The sequence below is a fragment of the Musca domestica genome, unplaced genomic scaffold (assembly GCF_030504385.1).
Source record: "Musca domestica strain aabys unplaced genomic scaffold, Musca_domestica.polishedcontigs.V.1.1 18, whole genome shotgun sequence".
Taxonomy (NCBI): domain Eukaryota; kingdom Metazoa; phylum Arthropoda; class Insecta; order Diptera; family Muscidae; genus Musca; species Musca domestica.
Window position 1 is genome coordinate 7616665 of NW_026712238.1, and position 17519 is coordinate 7634183.

Genomic DNA, 17519 nt, shown 5'->3' on the forward strand with positions numbered 1-17519 from the left:
AAATGAAAGCAACTCTCATTATACCCTACACCACAAGGTGGTCAGGGCATTATGTCTTTGTACATTTTTTGTAACAGGCAAAAGAAAACGAGATAGACCCACAGTTCCTTTTGATTGTCTGCATAGAATCACATTCTGAGTCGATTTACGCATGTCCGTCCGTCCGTCTCCATGTGTTTTTGTAAACAAAGTACAGTTCTCATTTATTGCCCTATCCAGATGAAATCTTGCACAAATCATTTGTTTGGCCCAAGAACGAACCCTATTGAAATTGGAGATAATCGGTCAAAAATTTAGATATAGATTCCATATATGTCTTCGTCCGATTTGCCTTTTATTGTACATCAAACGTGTAATATCATTCCGAATAGTATGGAATTTTGCACATACAACCAAATTAAGCCTGAAAATAAGTATGCCAAATTTGATCGAAATCGGTTCAGATATAGCTATAGCTCCCATATATATTGTTCATCCGATTTGTTATTTTTGTCCTCTACAGCCGTAATATGCACTCTGTAACAACAATATTTGGGAAATTATATCAAATACAGCTCAGAAATATATTTGCTAAATTTTATCGAGATCGGTTCAGATTTGGATATAGCTCCCAAATATAACTTCGTCCGATTTACCTTTGATTGTGCACCAAACGTCTAATATTTGCCAAATTGGGCAAATTGAGTCTAGAAGCTAGTATGTCAAATTTGGTGAAGATCGGTTCAGAAATAGCTATAGCTCCCATATATACTGTTCATCCGATTTGATATATTTGTTACCCACAGCCGTAATATGCACTCCGTAACAACGATATTCAGGGAAATAAATCAAATACAGCTCAGAAATATCTTTGCCAAATTTTATCGAGATCGGTTCCGATTCGGATATAACTCCCATATATATTTCAATTTCAAATTAATTGTGCACCAAATGGGCAATGCATGTCCGAATTTAAAAGATACAAATGCATCGGCAAATTTAGTGCTTTTAACTTTAAATTATAATTATAATCATAGCGTGTATGATTAAATTCTCCCATAAAAAATTTTAATTGTTATGCGCAGCTCTACTAAATTAGCAAAGTGGTGTAGAGTATCATAAAGTCGGCCCCGACCGACTTTAAGACTTTCTTCACTGGTTTTAACTTATATTTGTGACAAAATGTTTTCGATTAGCAGCATTGCTTAAATCTCAGAAGTATGTTATAGACATAATAATGAAGGGAAAATATATCCTTCTTGGAGAAATTATAATTTATTTCCACGGTTAAATTGACAATATACTTGACAAAAAATGTTTTATAGGAAAGGAATTTTTAATATAATTTTAGAGTTATTTATTTTATTTTAACACTTGTTAATTTTTCTTTAACATATAAAACAAGAAAAGAGAAATAACTTTTTGGCCACTTATTTCCATGGAATTGAAATAAAATGTAAACAGCCTAAGTCAATTGAAACATGTGTCTCAACTTCTCACGATTCTTAGTTCTTTAAATTCTGAGTCTTTTTCATCACGGTGTGCTCGTCACCTAGTGACCTCTTGAAGTGTCGTAATACTTAAACGTACACAAACGAACGTCATGGAATCGCAATGACTTATTTCAATAATATTGTTGTTTTATGTCAGTCACAACAATGCGAAACAAAAACAAGCGAAATTTGTGTAAAAGAGAAACTTCTTAAGAAGTCATAAGTATGTGAAGCCATTGTACCTAAATTGCGTTTGGCTACACCTCTCAAGTTAATGGTATGGGCGAGTCAAGTGTTTACACGAAATTATTTCTTTTTTTGTTTTTGTTTTCTGCGAAAAGGGGAAGTATATTTTAAAACTTATTTTATTGTTAACCGTGCTTTAATTTTAGCAATTTCATTTATTCAACATTTTATGAGTGTTACTATTAATAAAATATTATTATTATTTTTTGGTTCGGAACGCGAAAGAGTGAACCCATATTTCCATTGGTCTAAATCCGATAATCACTTCGCTTCCTGTAAGGTGTATAGTCTAAATCTTATATTGGTAGAAATATTGAAATGGATTGGTATCCGGAGATTTTGGTGGCCATTGTGCGCTGAAAATGAAGTGGGGAACCTGATTTTGTAACCATTCTTGGATGGCGCGTGCTGAGTGCGATGGTGCTGAGTCCTGTTGGAATGTCCAAGGTCTGCGGCCAAAATGTTTTGCATGCCCAAGGCTTTAATAAGCTCTTCAGAATATTTTCGCGATAATATTCGGCATTTATTCTGTGGCCACGGTCGATTTATAAGAACGGAGAGCGACCATCGGCTGTTATGGCGGCCAACACCATAACCACGGTCGGCGCTTGAGTTCTGGTGGCCAAACGAAGGTGCACATTTTCAGCTGACCTCTTTGGCAAGTAAAGACGATCATTTTGTTTGTTTACAAACTGCTGGACTACGAATGTTTTCTCATCGGAGAAAACCAAGTTCGGCAGTTCACCATTTTCGGCCAAGCGAAACAACTCTTTAGATATTTTGAGTCTATTTTCTTTCTTTTGCGGTGTAAGTTCTTGCACTTTTTGGAATTTCAATGGCTTAACACAAAGCTCATTTTTTTTTTCGGGCTACGCTACCTCTTGTGGTTTTCCAGCTAAATATAAAGAAATCACATTATCACGCTTGAATTCCATCATGAATAACTTTTCTTATTGGAAAATTCTCACCAAAATGCTTTTGTACGCTTGTAAACAATCGTACGAGTGGGGTAGAAATGACAGTAGTCTGAAGTCGGTTGCTGTTTTTTCATCTCACCCTTTACCTTTGATATACATTTTCATCCGATTTTAAGGTTCTGGCTCACCAGAATTGGATAGATTTGTTCATATTTAACCGAATTTTTACATTTAGTGAAACTCCTTCCGGTATATCTATTGATCCGGAAATATTTTTTAATATAATTGTTATCGAGAGGGTCCAAAATCTTCCATCAAATTTATTAAAAATAGTTTTGGAGTTGGATATAAATCCCCAATTGTTTGATATAGTCCATAAAGGTCCATATTTTCGTACAGCCCCCGATGTTCTGTATTTTAGTGAGCTTATACAGTTTCAACCGAATTATTTTAATGTTGGTGTTGGGAGTTCGCAATAAATATGAGAAAAAACAAGTAAGAAAAGGCTATAGTCGTGCGGTTCCGACCATGTTATACCCCGCAACACTACACATTGTATATATTTCGCTATATATAATCGATATTTTTACTATCGGCATCTACGTAACGGTCAGAATTGACCTATTTGTCTATTTGTGATTTCGCCGAGATAATAATATTAGCGGTTTAATGGAAAATTTGACTTTTATTTAATACAAATGCTGTGGCCTATTTCACCCACTAAATATTACCCGATGACCATCAAAATTGGAAGACTTCTGCCCAGCCCTAAGCTCTAGCCCCATGCTAACTTCTGTTTTGATTGGTCTATAATTGCGACCTGTAGAGCAACTGCAAAATCAGTAATTTTTCAGTTTTTGGTCCATTTCAACTCCTTAATATCAGCGATCATCTCCAAAAGAAATAGGGTTCTATTCTGACCCTAGCCCCACTTCCATTCTAAATTTCGTGAAGATCGGGCCATAATTGAGAGACGGACGGACGGGCATACATAGCTAGATCGACTCAGTTCGGCGAGATAGGAAGATTCATATATACTTTCCTATGTGGGAAATTAATATTTCGTGGTGTTACATAATTTTTGGCCCAATCAAACTTATAATACCTCCAACACATAGTATTGTAGGGTATAATTATCAATGCAGTACTATCTTGTATAGATCGCTATAAGGGTGACTCCCAGTATTTGGTTCCTATCAACAGGATGCTATATATTGACATTAATAGGCATATTTTCCAAAGTGCTACTTTTCTAATGCTGGAGAGTATTAAAAGTCGAACCTGGCTGGACCTCTGCTTATTTACTTCTTCTTAATTTTTGGTGGTGGGTACCACTAGGGCAAGACCGATATTCCTCGTCTTCAAACTCCATTAAAGTTAGTTAACAATATTAGCATGTATTAAGATTGGATCAAACCGACAACTCGCCCATGGATAGACATGGATTAATCGAATAAAAATGAATTGAAGCGGATTTACAGCCTGGTTTACCCTGGTACTCAACCGTAATCTTTTCAATTTGCATTTATCTATCTGTATTGAATTGTGTTCCTCGTTGTGTTTCCATAACAAGTAAAAAAACATTAAGTCCGGCCGGGCCAAACTTTTAATACCCTCAACCTTAGGGTAAAGGAAACATTAGAAGAAATGCGGCAAAATCCATTAAAATGCCGAATATCGGGAGGTATCGCTATATGAAGGCTATACCAAATCGTGGACCTACACATGCAATGTCTCGCCAACGGAGCTAGAACCCATTATGACCTACAAATACCAATTTTTAGACATATCCGTGAAAAAATGTGCCAAAAATCGTCAAATTACCGAATGTCGGGAGGTACCGTCATATGGGGGCTATACCAAAACGTGGACCTATAATTACAATGACTCGCCACACGAACTGGGACCCATTATGATCCACAACTACCAATTTTCAGAGAAATTTGTGAAAAAATGTGTCAAAAATCATCAAAAAACCGAATATTGGGAGGTACCGTTATATGGGGACTATACCAAAACGTGAACCCATACATGCAATGTTTCGCTACCGGAGCTGGAACTCATTATGACCAACAAGTACCAATTTTTAGACAAATCCGTGAAAAAATGTGCCAAAAATAATCAAAATACTGAATATCGGGAGGTACCTTTATATGGGGGCTATACCAAAACGTGGACCTATACATGCAATGTTTTGCCACACGTACAGGGACCCGATATGACCTACAAATACCAATTTTCAGACAAATCCGTGAAAAAATGTGGCATAAATCATCAAAATACCGAATATCGGGAGGTACCGTTATATGGGGACTATACCAGAACGTGGACCGAGATATCTCATTTTCAATACCAACCATCCTAGACACAATACAAATTGATCTGCTAAATTGTGGCGCTCTACGTCAAATAATGCGGGCTGTATCGTGATTTCAACAGACAGACAGACGAACAGACAGACGGACATCGTTAAATCGACTTAGAATTTTATGCCGATTATGAATATATATACTTTATGGGTCTACGACGAATATTTAAGGATGTTACAAACGGAATGACAAAGTTAATATACCCTCCTTTCCAAGGTAGAGGGTATACAAATACTACTTTACTAGAATGAAAAATGTTATTCTTAATTAAATTAGACAGTAATTGCATCCTGTACTCGGCAAACATGTGAATTGCAATGTCGTAACGTCTAATATTATTATCCACTGCTATTCTTTGAAGAAAAAAATCTCCACAAATCACATAATTCTTATGACGAGACATCATAAAACAAAAACTAAATTTAAGTAGATTTATACTTTAATATTGCAGCTTAAAAATTATATCATTGACATGAAGATGAAACTTATTTATGAGGAGATGAGTAAATCCGAACACCTGAACTCGTACAAGATATGCAACAAGCCATAGACAAATTAAATATCTTGACAACTGCTCTTTGAATTTCAATCAAATTCATGGAAATGCAACAAAATATGAATTGCTCACGTCAGTGTTTGTGTGTGTGCACGCATAGCCCTGAGTGTATTTGTGTGTTATTCATTGTCCACTGTAGAATTGTAAGTAAACATAATCCCTAACAACAATACAATGACGACTACGACTACGACGACAACACAAATGCAATGCAAATACTTACAGATAGTAGGTATTTATTTAGAAACACGACAACCATAAGTAGAACATTTAATCCTTACAAGAAATTGGAATACATCCTCACATATATACACAAACATACATACATTCAAACACAAATCCCAAGACAACATCAAACCACCAAACTGAAATCATGATGACCCCCCAAATGAATTGCCAAAGACAATATCTCTCTGGCAAAAGAGAAATTTTAATAGCCATGCAGCCGCAAGGAGTTGTATGGCAGCAGCCACCATCCAGAATATTTACAGGGCAACAGGTAAAATGGGAGCGGAGAAAGAATAATAGAAATTGCTTTGTTGCATAATATTGAAATATAAATGGTAAAGTGCCCTACATCGAATAGGTTCCATAAATATGGTATATTTGTATGGTCAGAGAATTGTGAGTAAAATACAGGTATAGACTCTGTAGGGAATAGGAACCTGAATACTCCCTTCCACTCAAACAGACGGACGGACACCGCTATATCGTGTCCGAATGTCCTAAAATGGATTTCGTTCAAAGAGATCTAGGGTCTAAAATCGTTGTTTTAATAAGGCTCGCCTTGGTGGTATTAAATTACATATACCCACAACCTAGTAAACATAGCACTGGGAGATATTGGAAATCAAATGCCCTATGTTGTATTCGGCAAAGACTTCAGAGCAGACTTCAATGCACTTCTCTAAAAGGAAAATTAATTTGTTGATCTGGACTTGGTGGGTTCAACTACAGAGTGAGATAAAAAAAACTGCAACAATGTCAAACGCCATAATTTTTACATTTTTTTTTTTTTTAATTTTATTGAATGAAAGCAAAAAAAGTCGGAAATAACATCAAATTTAAGAATAAGTTTAGATTTGATCGAATTGGTCACCTTTGCCACGAATTATGGCCTTCAAACGGCTAATGAAACCGTCACACGCTGCCCGAATGTTGCTGTGCGGTATTTTGGCCTAGTAACTTTAATTTTAGGATTTCAGCTCAAAAATTTCCACCATAACCAAATTTAGTACCATTTAGAACCATTATAGTACGCATTACCAACACCTCCTCCATATTTTAACCACAGACACCAACAGTGACATATAAAATTTCAGGATTTCAGCTTTATTCCTTTAACCAATACCAAATTTAGTACTATTTGGTAATTTTCGTGCAATTATAGAACAAATTTTCAAAACCCCCTCCATATCTCAATTCCAGATACCAACAGAGACCTTTAAATCAAATTTAAGTTGCAATTGTATCCCATTTTTATACCCTCAGCCATATGACTAGAGGGGGTATATATCATTTAAAAACGTCAAAACGTGCCTAGTCGAAATAACGGTTTTACACCCTGGGTCTCTTTGGACCAAATTCGTTTCAGGACATTTGGAGTCGATCTAGCGATGTCCGCCCGTCCGTCTGTCTGTCTGGCTGGTTGGGGCGTACGATAACTCTCGAAGTAAGTATCCGATTTGGCCCAAACTTGGTGCATCATAATATTATTGTCAAACTTAGCTAGAGTTCGGAGATGGGCAATATCGGTCCACTCCTTTTGGTGCCTCCCCCACAAAAGTTCGAAATTTTCAAAGAAAATTGTTTGCTGCACAGAAAGAGAATGGACAATGCGATTTTGCTCCATCTTTGAAATTTCTAACATTTGCATCAATGCTAGGTGAGCTGCGAAAATGGACAATATCGGTCCACTCCATCAAGTACCTCCCCCACAAATGGTCAAAATTTTGAAAAGTTATAACTCTTATGATGTAAGTTTCCGATTGTCTTAAAATTACACACATCACAATATTTTTAGTATCCCAAGGTCTGGTGTGAAGATGGAATATATCGTTCCACTCATTCCGGTATCTCCCCCACAAAAGGTAGAAATTTTCAAAAAAATATTTTACTGCACAGAAAGGGAATGGATAATCCGATTTCGCTCCAACTTTGCAAATCCTAATATTTGCATCAGTGCTAGGTCATGTGCGAAAATCAAGTACCTCCCCCACAAAGGTTCAGAATTTTAAATAATTACAACTCTTATAAAATGTGATGCAAGAGTCCGATTGTCTTCAAATTTAACACATCCCAATATTTTTTTCTAACCCACGGTCTGGTGTGAAGATGGAATACATCGCTACACTCTATCTGGTACCTCCCCCACAAACGGTCTAAAATTTGAATATCCATGAAGCTCATTAAACTCGAAATTAACATCCGATTCCATTCAGATTTGGTACATCTCAATATTTCCATCAGCACAAGATCAGTTATAAAAATGATACAGATCGGACCATTTCCTCCAGTATCTCCGCCATAAAGGTCAAAGTGAGGATGGTGTATATCGGAACATTTCTTCTGGTACCTCCTCCACAAAGGATCAACATTTTAAATATCCATGAAGCTCATAAAACTCGAAATTAAAATCCGATTCCATTAAGAATTGGTACATCGCGAAGTTTTCATCAATACAAGATCTGTTATAAAGATGGTAGAGATCGGACAATTTCTTCTGGTATCTCCCCCTCAGATGTTCCAAGATTGGAAAAACAAAACGCTCAAAGAAAGCAAGATAAGCGTCCAACTCTGTTCAAATTGCACACCTGCAAACATTTTTGCTAACACATGGTCTGTTGTGAAGATGATATATATATATATATATATATATATATATATATATATATATATATATATATATATATATATATATATCTGGGACTCCTTCTGGTACCTCACCCACAAAGGGTCACTATTTTCAATACTTTTATCAATACTTTATAACTTGCGAAACACGTCAGCGATTCTTTACAACTTCCTATATCTAAATATTTCACTCATCCAGAAATCTGAGATGATTATGGAATTTATGAATCCAAATAAAATTGGACAGAAATGTTCGATTATTCTTGTAATTTTGCCCATAATAATATTTTAATATGTATTAGCTGAAGTTACATGCTTGGTATACTTGGAATTCTTCGGCCGACTATACCTGGTACATCAGGCACATTTTAACATTTTCTAAAAATTACAATGGAGGAAGTTACTCACCTGTTACCAAGTTACCCCATATTTATATCGTATTTATTTAGGTCCGATACGAAGTAGACAATATTGGCCCATTCCCTCAGAACCCACTCCATAGAGGATCAACTGTTTGAATAATCATAACAGAAGTAAAAATATATTTAAATAATCGAACAAAGGCTGAGGGTATTAGTCTTATACTTTTTAAATTGTTGAAACAGCCTTTCCCTGCTCAATAGAAGTGCTCAACAAATTCGTTCAATGCCCAACGCCCAATTGATGTTGTTTACTTACATAACAATACACATAATAATAAACTGTAAATGGAAATCTTAAAAGTAATCAAATATGAAAATTACATGTCAACGATGATTATATAGAAATATCTTTGTTACTTACACACAATGTGTGCATAAATACATATACTCTCATACAACACTCACACACACTCACATATGAATGAAAATATCCCAGATGACCCCAACCAAGAAATATTCCTTAAAGAATTATAGATGACATTACTACAACGACAGACCACAATTGCTTTGTGAATATCTAAATAGATATCAATATTTCGTTAAGTGTTTGAAAGTCCTCATTCACATACATAGAAATAGTTCTTTTGTATTTCATGTCTTCATAATAGATGAAGATATTAACTAAAATCTTAAAAGAAATCTTAAAAATTGGATTTAATAAAATGAAAAAACAAAAGTTTAAAAGGGTTCAATGAAATTAAGTGATTCAAATCGCAGTTGTGTCATAGTTCAAAGAAACTTAAAAAAAGAAGACGTATAAAAAGGTTATTAGATTTGCGGATGAATACTTAATGATTATCAAATTCCGATTATAGTTTTCGTTCTACACATCAGCCATTTTTTCAATTTTTAAATCGATTTGGCTGAAAATTTTTATTTTGGTTTACTTAGGGGTAGAAAGCAGCCGGCAAAAGGGACGTTTTTAACCATATTTTGGAAAAACAAGTAAAAAAGCTGTATGTTCGGCCGGGCCGAACTTTGAATACCCTCCACCCTGTGGAACGAATTTGACAATTCTCAAAAACAATAAAATCCGTTAAAACTTCTGTTAAAATCTTAAAAATACCGAATGAATGAACCTGCGTAGGTAACATTTGTCATAAGCCAACAAGATTCAAATGCGAAAATTAAAAAAAAACGGTTATAATGTCGATAAAATCAAAATACCGAATATCGGGAGGTACAGTTATATGGGGGCTATACAGACAATTTTCTGTCGTAGGCTGTAGTATCCATTACGAACTTTAGATGTCAAATTTGAAACAATTCTGGTGAAAAATGTCCTTAAAATCATTAAAATACCGAATATCGGGAGGTACCGCTATATGAGGGCTATACCAAAACATGGACCTACATGGCCCATTTTCAATACCAAAAGTCCTGCGGACAAAATATACATTTGGGTAAAATTTTGTCAACCTATGTGATATCTGTAGTATCCATTACGAACTTCAAATACCAAATTTGAATCATTTACTGTGAATAATGTCGCTAAAATCATCAGATTACCGAATATCGGGAGGTACCATTATATGGGGGCTATACGAAGATGTGGACCTGCACAGACAATTTACTATACCAAAAATGGCCCATTTTCAATACCAAAAGTCCTGAAAACATAACATACAGTTGAGCAAAATTTTATCAATCTACTTCAATTCGTTCGGAAGCTAGAGTGATTTCCACAGACGGACGGACATCGCTAAATCGACATAGAATTTTATGCTGATCAAGAATATATATACTTTGTTCGGTCTAAGATTATTATTTCGATGAGTTACAAACGGAATGACAAAATTAATATACCCTCCATAGTATGGTGGAGGGTATAAGGAAAACACGACAATTAGTAAGTCAAACTGTGCGCGTTTACGTACGATGTTCTTGAGTTATAAGCGTAGTAGCTTCTTTTATATATATATATATATATATATATATATATATATATATATATATATATATATATATATATATATATATATATAGATTTGATGCTTTTTCCGACATTTTTTGCTTTCATTCACAAAAAATTAAAAAAAAAATGTAAACATTATGGCGCCTGACTTTGTTGCAGTTTTTTGTATCTCTTTTCCTTTCTTATAGATAGAGAATATATATGGAGATTACACTAAATAATCAGTTGAGCGGTCCATTTCAATTAGGCATAACACATCACAACAGTATTCGTCTCGGAGCATTAATAAGATTGCCAATCGTATCTTTGATTGGCGTAACGATCTTTAGTTTAGTCATGATAACGCCCCAAGGCAATTCAAAGACAAAACAACAAATTAAGTTTCTTTTTTTTTAGAAAATGTTGACTGACATTAGAAGAGAAATGGTGACTCAGATACGTTGTCCTAATTTCGTCATTTGAGACTAAAATCAATAATTTAATTACTGATGAATGACTCATAGTTTCGGGATTGATTATTGTTGGCTTCGGTTCGGGATGGCGTATTGTTAAACAACTATTAATGGATAACAACTCAACTCTCAAGTGGTACATAATTACGTTAAACATCCTATTTTTTATATCCTCCAAATTCTATGTCGATTTAGGGATGTCCGTCTATCCGTCTGTGGAAATCACTCTAGCTTCCGAACAAAATGAAGTAGGTTGATAAAATTTTACTCAAATGTGTATTATGTCTGCAGGACTTTCGGTATTGAAAATTGTCGACGATTGGTATAGCCCCATATAATGGTACCTCCCTATTTTCGGTATTTTGATGATTTTTGCGACATTATTCACCGGAATTGTTTCAAATTTGGTATTTGAAGTTCATAATGGATACTACAGTATAAGACAGAAAATTGTCTGTGCAGGTCCACGTCTTCGTATAGCCCCCATGTAGCGGTCCCCTCGATATTCGGCATTTTGATGATTTTAGCGACATTATTTACCGTAATTGTTTCAAAATTAATATTTAAAGTTCGCAATAGATACAACGGCGACATTATTTACCGGAATTGTATCAATTTTGGTACTTAAAGTTCATAATGGATACTTCATCCTAAGAAAGAAAATGGGCCATGTGGGTCCACGTCTTCGTATAGCCCCCATATAATGGTATCTCCCTATTTTCAGTATTTTGATGATTTTTGCGACATTATTCACTGGAATCGTTTCAAATTCGGTATTTGAAGTTCGTAATAAATGCTACAGCCTATGAAAGAAAATTGTCTGTGCAGGTCCACGTTTTGGTATAGCCCCATATAATTGTACCTTCCAATATTCGGTATTTTGATGATGCAGGTCCACGTCGTCGTATAGACCCTAATATAACGGCTACATTCGGTATTTTTTAGATTTTAACAGAGTTTTTAACGGATTTTATTTTTTGAAAATTAGCAAATTCGTTCCTTCAACTTGTTAATGTTGAATTTATACTAAATTTTGAAGATATGAATTTAAAAATATACCCTTTAATATATATAAAAAAAACTAATCATTATATCAATTTATTTTCTTTGCAGAATAATCCACAGGTAAGTCCTTTTAAATATTACTTAGATATTAATAAAACTAATTACTACAGATAGTATATATCATTTGATACAGTGCCTTATGGAAATAACGATTACACCCAATGTACTTTGGACAAATTCGTTATTAGGACATCATCAGGAGTCGATCAAGAATTTATATAGACAACTTTATATTTTCCTAATTTCACATACCAACTTTAAGATACTTCCGTTGGAAAATGTGCATAAAAGCATTAAAATACGTAATACCCTGGAGTATTTATATTTTGGGGTTTCTAACTTTGAACGGTCTAACGATATTTTATCGGGGAGTTCCAAACTCTCCATAGTGTTGTGGAGGATAACAAAATACGAGTGGAAATATATTCGTTGAATTATCGACAACAGGGCTGCAGATAAGGCGATGTCTCGCCAAATGTGGCGATTTTTAAATACGTTTGGTGACTTAATTTATGTTCGGCAACATGACGATTTTTTTGGTGGAGGTTGATCTATTCATACAATGTTTCGCCATCCGAGCTTAAACCAATTATGATCAACAAATACCAATTTTTAGACAAATCCGTGGATAAATCATCAATACGAGGCGAAAATCATCAAAATACCGAATATCGGGAGGTACCGTTATATGGCGGTTAAACCAAAACTTGGACCTATACATACAATGTTTCACCACACGTGCTCGAAACCCGTGGAAAATTTATCAAAAATCATCAAAATACCCAATGTCAAGAGGGACCGATATATGGGGACTATACCAAAACATGGACCGATATTTCTCATTTTCAATCCTAGACACAGTACTAAATTTTGACGCTCTACGGGCTGTATCGTGATTTCAGCAGACAGACAGACGGACATCATTAAATCGACTTAGTATTTTATGCTGATTATGAATATATATACTTTATGGAGTCTACGACGAATATTTAGGGACGAATATTTTCAGGTGGAGGGTATAAAAAGCTAAATGCAGTATAATTTTTGACTTTAAACGAGGGAACTTCGTTTTGGCGAACTCTGACACTTGATTTGGCGGGGGCAGCAGAAAAAATCTGCCAACCCTGGTCCGACAGTTATATTCCATCAGCGTTTTTTAAGGAGATACCATTGTGATACCGCAAGTGGAATTCTGTAACTAATTTCAATAACTTAAGCCATAGGGCTACAAAGGTTGTATATAATTTGCTACGTGCCTTATTCAAAATAAAGGTTTTAGATCCTAGGTCACATTGGATTAAATCCAGGTTATTTTGAGTCGATCTACGGATGTCGTTCGTCCGTCTGGCTGGTGCGCACGATAACTCTCGGAGGGAGTATTCGATTTGATCCAAACTTAGCACATTGTAATATTATTGTCATAGATCGAGTTCGATATGGGCAACATACCAAAAAAGGTAACAATTAAGAACGAAAATAATTTAATTCCTAAAAAGACCCAAACCCAAAAAGGGACAAAATTTTGAAAAATTACAACTCTTATAAAATGTGATATAAGATTGACTTAAAATTCCACACATCCCAATTTTTTAACCCAAAGTCTGGTGTTAAAATGGAATATATCGATCTACTCCTTCTGGTCCTCCCCTAAAAAAAGGTCAAAATTTCAAAAAAAAATATTTTCTTCGCAGAAAGAGAAGCAATAATCCGATTTGCTACAACTTTTCAAATCCTAAAATTTTCCTTAGCTCTTGGTCAGGTATAAAATTCTCAATAATTATAGCACTTATAAAACGTGGAGCAAGAATCTGATTGTCTTAAAATTTCACACACCCTAATATTTTTTTAAACTCAAGATCTGTTGTTAAGATGGAATATATCGATCCACTCCTTCTGGTACCTCCCCCACAAAAGGTCGAAATTTTGAATACCCATTGGCAATTCTCAGTGTTTCTATCAACACAAAATCTGTTGTAAAGATGGTAGAGATCAAATCATTCCTTCTGGCACCTCCCTCACAAAGGTTCAAAGTTTTGAATAACCAAAACGTTTATTAAATCCAAAATAAGCATTTGGTTCTTTTTATATTTCACACATCCCATTATTTCTACGAACACACGATCCGTTGTGAAGATGGGATATATCGGTCCACTCCTTATGGTACCAAAATTTTGAACATCCACGAAGCTCATATAACGTGAAATTATCACTCGATTTCATTCAGACTCATCTCAATGGCATAACAATATTTTACTGCAACTTTGCAGGTGGAATACATATGACCTTTCCTTTTGGCACCTACCCCTCAAAAGGGTCAATATCCATGAAGGAAGTAAAACACGAAATTAATATCCCATGTACATTAATATTCCATGTACATCCCAATATTTTCATCAATCCAAGAGCTGTTGGATCTCCCCAAATAGGATTCAAAATTTTGATAAACAAAACGCTCAAAGAAAGCATTCAACTCTCTTCAATTTTCACACAGTTTTTCATCTCACCCTGTATATTAAATTTAATATTCCAAAATTATTTGTCAAAAAAATATATTAAATAGACTTTTCAAAAATATTTGTCAAAATCGTAGAAATTTTTTAAGAATATTTTTGCAAAATATTCCCAGACAACGGTCGTGTTTTTTAGAAATTCTTCTCAAATGAAGAATTTCCTTGTGAAGAAATTGATTTTAAACAATTATTTTCCAGAGAGTTGAGGACTGGTGGTTTTGTAAGAGTTTCCCGACACAAAATTGCGTTTCTGAAAAACAAAAAAATTGAATATTGTTTGTAGGAATCTATCTATATATATAAAAGAAAGTTGTGTTAGTTACTACGCTTATAACTCAAGAATCGCTGATCTGATTTTAACGATTCATACAAATTCGGAATTGTCTTTTTTCCGAAAAGGATAATATTCAAAAAAATCGCGTAAAAATGTGATATATTAAAATTTTCATTTTGACTTTTGAAATGTACAATAGTAATGTTTTATTTTTCATGATTTTTTTCCATTTTGACTTACATTTTTCTAATGTATATTTGTAGTGTTTTTTATATTTTATTTTTGAATTCGAATATTAATACCAATTTATTTAATTGACTCGATTTCTTGAGAACTGAAATTGAAGCCGGGTTACTTTGAAGTGTAGTAGCGAATTATGTGGTAGCGAAATGAAATAGATGTTATCGAAATAATTTAAACGCGTTCACACCAAAGTTAAGTCAAAATCGATAAAAAATCATGAAAAAAGTGATACCTTGCAAAAATTCTCAAATCGGGAAAAAATCAAAAAAAAATTCAATGAAAATAAAATAATTGTACGTGGACTTACTTCTTTCATATGACAATAATCCGTCCAATGAGAACTCAAAATGCAATTCATTGGAACTGCAATCAGTGAAATACCGAATATAAAGGGTGCAAAATGATAGAAAGGATTGGACATTTAGGAAAAAAGAAAGAAATTCTTCCTAAACTTTCAAAATACCTTAAATCGCTTTTGCAGGTCATGATATATGACCCCCGGATAAGGGTACAACTCTATTTCAAGTATAGTTTACATTCTACCATATTTTACTCATACTCATTTTAGCAAAAGTTGGTAATTTGAGAAGAAACCATCCTCGCAAAAAATGATCACGTTTTGGTATAACCATCATATAATTTAAGCTATGTTCGGGATCTTCGACATTTTTATTTTTTTCATTTTTTAGGCCTTTATTTGGCATCTTTGTTTCTAAAGGCATTTATTTGAGTATAGTTCCCAGAATAGTGTACCCACAAATCAATGTTTGGGCAAAAAAGAAAATTTGATATACTATTGAATTGGAAACTCCCAAAAGAATATTGGTTGTGAACGTAGATGTGGGATGTACGTCTACATGCCATAAACTCCAAAACATCAAATTGTGTCAGAAACATCAAAAAATCACGAATATTAATTTTTTTGATAGTTATTGAATAATACTATGATGAAAAATATGGACTTTATGGGATCTCCAACGCACAATTAAAATGACAAAAGTAAATTAATTCCTATCTTACGGTGATGGGTGTAAAAGAGCCATTATCTTTTACTATTTTGAAATCATTCCGCCCTCAATTATGAAGTGGACAAAACTAAATACCACGCAGAACGGTATTCTTAACATTGGAAACACAAATTCCAAATTACAGTTAATTTGAATGGAAAATGTTGGTAAGCTCCTTACAATACCAACAATTGAGCTGAGTTTTCACATGGGGCTATTATAGAAGTTCTATACCATATGGTTTTTAATATTCAATAATAGCCCAAGGCTGAAAAATAAGATCAGACAATATCTAAAACAGACGGTAGGTGATTATCTATTATAATTTTTGCCATGAATGTTTATTTCTATTTAGAAATTACTATGGAGTTATTTTACTTAAAATAAAAATTGTGACGCTTACATCATACAGATCTGTGTTGTATAATGCTTTAAAAGGTATGCATTAAAGACTAAAAGTAGGGACCGGCAACGCGGACCGGGCCAGCTAGTATTAAATAATACAAACCATACCTTTTGATTACATATGGTTAGTATATGGCGCAAGGATATTTTCCTTAAATCTTACCATCTTCTATTAATCAAATCTCTTTAATTTCTAAACCAATTACATTTAGTTAAAATACTTTTCCTATTAAAAGCCCACACCATTTCCAACTTTTTCATATTCCGTTATTTGTAGGATTAATAATTGTAAAATAAATTGCTTCGGAGATTTATTTCACAATTTGTCCAAGTTAAATTGTAAAAGTAATAAATTCTGACTATTACTCGGACATAGTTGCTCGTTTTTCTCCTTTCCTTCATTTTTTTCCAATTTTCTGTGGGGGTCGCTGGAGAAAAACTTACAAATGACATTTGTTAGCAAATATTATTTATAAAAGAAGATTATCTTGCCGTTGTGGTTACTGTAAAAAAAGTTCAGTCGCTTTTCTTATTCCTTGTTTATTCGTCTTTTATGCTAGCGGTGGCATCCTATGGTGTTGTGATTCATTTTTGAAATATTTTCTATATTCTATTATAAGGACTATTTATCACTTGTTTTCTAGGGTAAATAATCTGTACGTAATATTGTAAAAGATATATATCTCGGCAGTTTGTTAAGTATTTACTAATGTGCCAGAATATGCTTGATAAATCCATAATTTAATAAGGACATTTGTTACAGGGTTAATATCCAAAAATTTGGAATTTGTTTCACTGTGTAATCTGGCCTAG